Here is a 6,000-nt window from a genome sequence, read left to right as displayed (position 1 = left end):
GGAAGTGAGAGGCCACAGACACACAGGGCTGGGCAAAAGGAGGTTTACAGTTGTATTATTAATTATTATTATTAATCTACTTTTGCCCAGAGTCTCAGAATGACTGAGGTTTCCTCATTTTATCTTGATATCTTGACACAATGATTAAGGAAACCCTTATTATTCATTTGCCTCTACATCAAGGAGGAAGAATTAATATAATGTGCCCTTTCCTTTAGAGAAAGCTGTCTAATGGTTTAATCTACTAGTTTCAACATTTTGATTTATGAAAGAATTGCTTTCAGTGACTGGTCGTGTTTATCCTTCTTTCTCAAGAAAGGAGGATTTGCTATATTCTGGCAACCAAAGGAATAATTAAGGCTAATTTCTCTATGGACCTTAGAAAAAGTGGCAACAAATAATGGATTTGTCCTTCAGAAAATGTTTCAAGCAAACATCTTATCAGTCAAGTGTCAGCTACAAATCCAGTTAAGAGGACATCAAGCCAGCCAAGGGCAATTTTTCTCATTAAAATAGTGTTTAAGCTGTTGTTTCCAGGTGGCATAGGACACATACCAGACGAATAACACCTGAAAAGAGAATTGGTGAAGTATTGATTTTTCATCAGTCGAAAAGTTTACTAAGCAGATGAAAAATAATTTGCCTTCACAGTGACATTTTCCTAAGGGCTGCAGTAGTCAAAGGCATTGTTTTTCTTTAAACACTCAAACTTTAATTACCAGAAAAGGTCAGCGTCAAAACCAAGGACATGTTGGTAAATTAGAGGTCACATCAGAAAAATAAATTCATTTTGGTTTGGACAGATTTTTCATCTTGTCTCTAACCTCCCCCATCAACTTCTCCCCTTCCCCACATGACCATACCATTCTGTGTTCACACTAATGTGATGTGGGGATCTCAATAAATTTTCTATTTCTACCACGAAGTGAGCTTGTTCACTTGAAAAGGGAAGCAGTATTTTACAACAGAGAAAGGTAGGTTGAAGGCATGGAGACCCTGGGTTCTGTGTTTCTTTTGAGACTGACTCATCGACAGATCCTGAAAAACAAACCAACCAACAAACAAACATTTGCTCTTTCTATGTCAATAAAGATTAATTGTTGTTGCAGATGACCTGTAAGGTGCATTCTACTTCTAAAATCTCGTTTGTTCATCACTGATTTAAAGTTCTCACTGAATGAGTAATTGTTGCCTTTTCCACACCGACAAGGAGTCTTTGCTAAGAGTTCATTTCGTATAAACTCCTTCTCCAAGTAGGGACATCCTTACAGTGTCCTGGACCAATGAACATCTCATCACTACTTGTTTTGATCTCTGGAAGAACTAAAAATAAATCTTGCCAGGGCTGGCCACGCGATTTTGGTCCGACTTCTTCTTGAGTGTTCTCAAATGGGGGTTGGTATCTTGAGTGAGTGCTTTAACTACAAGAACATGGGGGCAGGTGCTGGTCACTTACAGTGACCTCTGCAGGGCTTTTGGCTGCTCTGTCTCAGGGAGCTCCCTTCATCCTTTCTGAGCTCGATCCTCCCACATCCTGAGGGGTTTGTGAACAACTTTTCATTCTGGTTAAGATAGTACTGCTTAGGCACCATCAGAGCTTTTAAAAATAGGCTAGACGCTAGCAGTCAAGATGCCTGAATGACATGCCATGAAAGTTTCCCACATATTTTAGAGGCAACTGCCTTTAATGCTTGTGTATGCTTTTCCCCAGACTTTAGGTGTTCTTCTTTTGCCATCATTCCCAGACCTCTCACCATCTTATAAATCTACAGTGGTACTTAATGGTCTTCTTACTTCTTACTGTTCTTGACACCATTCTCTTAATGTAGTGTAGACTAGGGTTGAATTGCCTTTTAATGCTGCAACCTTATATTTCTGGTTGAGCTTATTGTCAACTAAAACTCCAAAGCCTGCTCTCCTCTGTCCCACACAAAACATATACATTTAACTATTGAATTTTCAAAGCAAATGGAGCTCTTTTTAATCTCATCAAACTTGCCTATTCAGTTCTTAATAAATTAAAATTCTTTTTTCTTTTTTTTTAGTTTGTGTCACCTGAAAAATTGACAATCCTTTTTTGCCACTTGACCAAGTTTTTTATAAGAATAGAATCAAGGATCCAGCTCTTTGGAAGAACCCTTAAAAACTGGTTTCGAAAAGAAATGGAATATAACACCAATTTTGCAAGATGCAGTTGAAAAAAAGAGTACCAGGCTCAAATACATTTGAAAAAATGCTACATACTGAGTCACTCCTCTGTGATTTAAAAACTTTCCTTCACAGTGACATTGATCAACTAATTAAGCAATTCCCAAACCGTGTTCTGCTAGTTATCCCGTGACCAAGTAACTTAAGAAAGGGTGGCATAAATAAATATTTATTTTCCACAGGACTTTCAGAACCATATTTATGCTAATGTATAATGTGAATAGATAGATAGGCTGAGTCTTTCTACAACTTACTGACCCACAGATACCTTTTCTTCACAGAGCATCTTTCAGGACAGGTATAGTAAATGTAGTAAAACCATGCCAGGGAATATTTTGGGGCTATGGTTGTGATAGCTCCATGACTGCCTAGCTTTCCAGTCTCAAATGTTGTGAATTGATCTGATAAATGATAGATCTCCACTAGTGCTATAAGCAAACATTAAGACCACTTTTTGAAAGAGGCCAGTTTTTAAAAATACTATACGGAGGGTAAGGTATTTGCATAGAATCATCTAGCCCTCTGCCTTTAGGGAGGCAATCTTTCTTTCCCCACTTTAATGAGAATTGGGGTTCTCTGAAACTTCTATTTCACCCTTTCATGGGTAAGAGATGATTCAGGATGGGGTAATGGGGGAATTATTAAGAAGAGTGCATCTTTCTGTCATTTTTCTCTCTAGCCTTTTAGATGGGCCATTAGCAGCAGAACATTGGTTTTCTCAGATTGTTGCCTAGTAGCATAAACTTGGTTAAAGCTGTCCTGCTGGCATTCTAGAAAAGGGTTTCTTTTACCGGTGTTTGTCATTCAGCTGCTGAAATTCACACTGGGTGAAACTTGGCATGACAGCTCTCAGCTCAGTTGCAACTTAGAAGAAAACAGACTTTGCTTTGCTTAAATTGTTTTCGATTGACTGGGTAAGAATAAATTAAAGGTTCTTGTAGGTAATAGCTTCTGAATTCAATTAAAATTATCATCAGGCAGTTGCCTTTTTTTTTTCTGAAAGTACAGAAGTGATTTGAGCTACTTAATTGATTTTCTTATGAAGTTTTTTGACTGACAGATTTAGCCTAATTCTTCCTCGACATTTTCACTCACAGCAATATAGCAATAGAAAATGGGTATTAGAAAAATATTTTAATTATCCTGCTATGGTAAGAATCTCAGAGCTATAAAATCTTAAAGGTCAGTCAATCCACCTCTTCATTTGTTTATTCATTCAAACTTGGATTCATTGATCAACATTTACCTCTTAATTTGGGCCAGGTTCACTGCATTCGTTCAATATTTATTGTACTTGGGATTCTTTTGTTTGCAAATGACCGTGGTTTACTAGTCTGTAAGTGTCAGCAGGCCGGGCCATGTCTGTTTTATTTATTTCAGGATAGTAGGTAGTAAGAATAGTGGATGGTGCATGGTAGACTTTTAATTAATTGGTGGAAGGAAGGGAGGGAGGGAGGAGGGAGGGAGGGAGGAAGGGAGGGAGGGAAGAAAGTTAACAAGAGCAGAGACCATGATATCTTTTGTTCACTGCACTCCTTGGGCAGGATAAGTCTGGGAACATACATAGCCAAATCCTTCTTTTCTTTGTTCAATACAGGTTGAGGGAAATTTCATAAGATGTTTTCCCCCAGAGCAATATAGGCAAATCATGTTTTTTTTTAAATCAAAAGGGGAATTTGTAGGGTGTCACACTATGCCTTAGGCCGCAGTGGTTCTCAACCTTCCTAATGCCGCGACCCTTATGCTGTGGTGACCCCCAACCATAAAATTATTTTCGATGCTACTTCATAACTGTAATTTTGCTACTGTTATGAATCATGATGTAATATCTGTTTTCTGATATTTATTAGGCGACCCTGGTAGACTTTTAATTAGTTGGTGGAAGGAAGGGAGGGAGGGTGGGAGGGACAAAAAGAGGCACTGTCAGAGAAGTTAAACCCAGGCTGTACATATTCTATGATTCCATCAATATCAAATTCAGCAAAACTAAACTTTAGTGCTAAAAGGTCTGAGGCATGTAGGGAGGGGCATGAGGGGCTGTTGGTTGGTAATTACACGGGTAGTTACATGTGATAATTAATTGACCTGTGCATTTATGTTTTGCACCTTTTCTTTGTGTTATGCTTCAATAACAAAAGTTTAAAATATGATACAGAAAATGATTTTTAGAAACCACTCAAAATTCAATCACTCAGATATAATCACTATAAGTGGTCTCTGCTCTTCTAAATTTCTTTTTACGTACAGGTACATCTATATAGACACTAGCCTTGTCCCCTCTCAAAAATACCCACAAAACATTTATAAATATATAAACATAGTAGCTACATATATAGTATTGTTTTATAATCTTTTTAAAAAATAAAAATCTTTTTTTAATGAGGTAAAGTTCCTTTTATTAAAGTCCCTGTGTAGGTTTAGTGTATTTCCTTATGGAATCAGAAATTACAGTGGTGAATAACTTGGCTAAAGTTGTGTATCAGAGAAGTGGAGGAGGGAGGCATTTCTGTATGAAGCCCAGCTGGTGTTGCTCAGTGGTTGAGCATTGACCTATATACCAGGAGGTCACGGTTCGATTCACCATCAGGGCACATGCCTGAGTTGCTGGCTCCATCCCCAGTGGGGGGGGTGCAGGAGGCAGCAAATCAATGATTTTCTCTCATTGGTATTTCTATTTCTCCCTCTCCCTTCTTGCCTTGAGGTCACACAAATGAAATATTGCAGGATATAAGATCAATATAAAAAAATAAATTGTATTTCTATACACTAGCAATGAATAATCTCAGAATGAGTTTTGCCCCCTCTCTCCATTCTCCAGGTCTTACACTTCACTCTTCTCATCCCCATTCCCTGTTCTCTATTCCTAGTGGGAGTGACTCCCTCACTGACTGCTAGACCCTAAGTGAAGAGCAGATAATCTATTCAGTATATCAGTGTTGTGGTGGTTAGTTACATCTAATCTAGAGTCACTGCCAACTATTAAATGTGGATTTTTGCCTTTTAAAAAAAATCATAGTATTTTCCATTATCAATTATCTAATTATCAATACATTGAATATGAGATGAAATGGCCAACTCTTGACCAGACTTTGGAGAAAACAGGTCTCCTGTAAATTATACAATGTACCTCACTCAGAGACTCAGATAATACATGGGTCATTACTCTTCCAATATGAATATTAAACTGCTAAGTGCCTCTTCATACCATCCACCAAGTTCCCATGCAATTTCCTCTCGGGAAAACCCACAGGTGTCCAAGCAGGGCCTCGCTGGATGGTGACTGTTGGTATAGTTAAGTATTATTCCTGGCTCAATGACCTGACTCATCGCCTCAAGCCTGATTCTCTTCTGCAGGTCACACTGTTTACTTTTTCCCTTTTATCTTGTGGGGGACGACTGGTTTCATAGCATACCACCTTCTGAGCATTGACGTCAGTGATCTGATGGCTTCCTTGCAGTTGGCAGAGATCAGCTCAGAGTCCTATCACTCATCCACTTGAATAGTCACAAACAGAAAGACAAGCAGACCCCTTTCCACTCCTGCGCTATATTTATTCTTAGCTCTCTACTGAGACTTGGCAACTGCCAGTGGAACCAGAAGATATTTTGTTTGGATTAGGTCAACAGTCATCCTCTGAGATTTTCATCTGTCTTTTTTGTTACGGTGCACTGGTCTCTGTTCCAACATTCCATCTGAATCATAAATGGCTTGGAACACTCCATCTTGATAAATGACCTGGAGAGCTGAATCACTGGTATTTATTTGCTTTGAAATTCACATTTAAATTCAAT

The sequence above is a fragment of the Eptesicus fuscus genome, chromosome 14 (assembly GCF_027574615.1).
Source record: "Eptesicus fuscus isolate TK198812 chromosome 14, DD_ASM_mEF_20220401, whole genome shotgun sequence".
Lineage (NCBI taxonomy): Eukaryota > Metazoa > Chordata > Mammalia > Chiroptera > Vespertilionidae > Eptesicus > Eptesicus fuscus.
The sequence above is the reverse complement of the archived record's forward strand: the minus strand, read 5'-3'. Positions refer to the sequence as shown.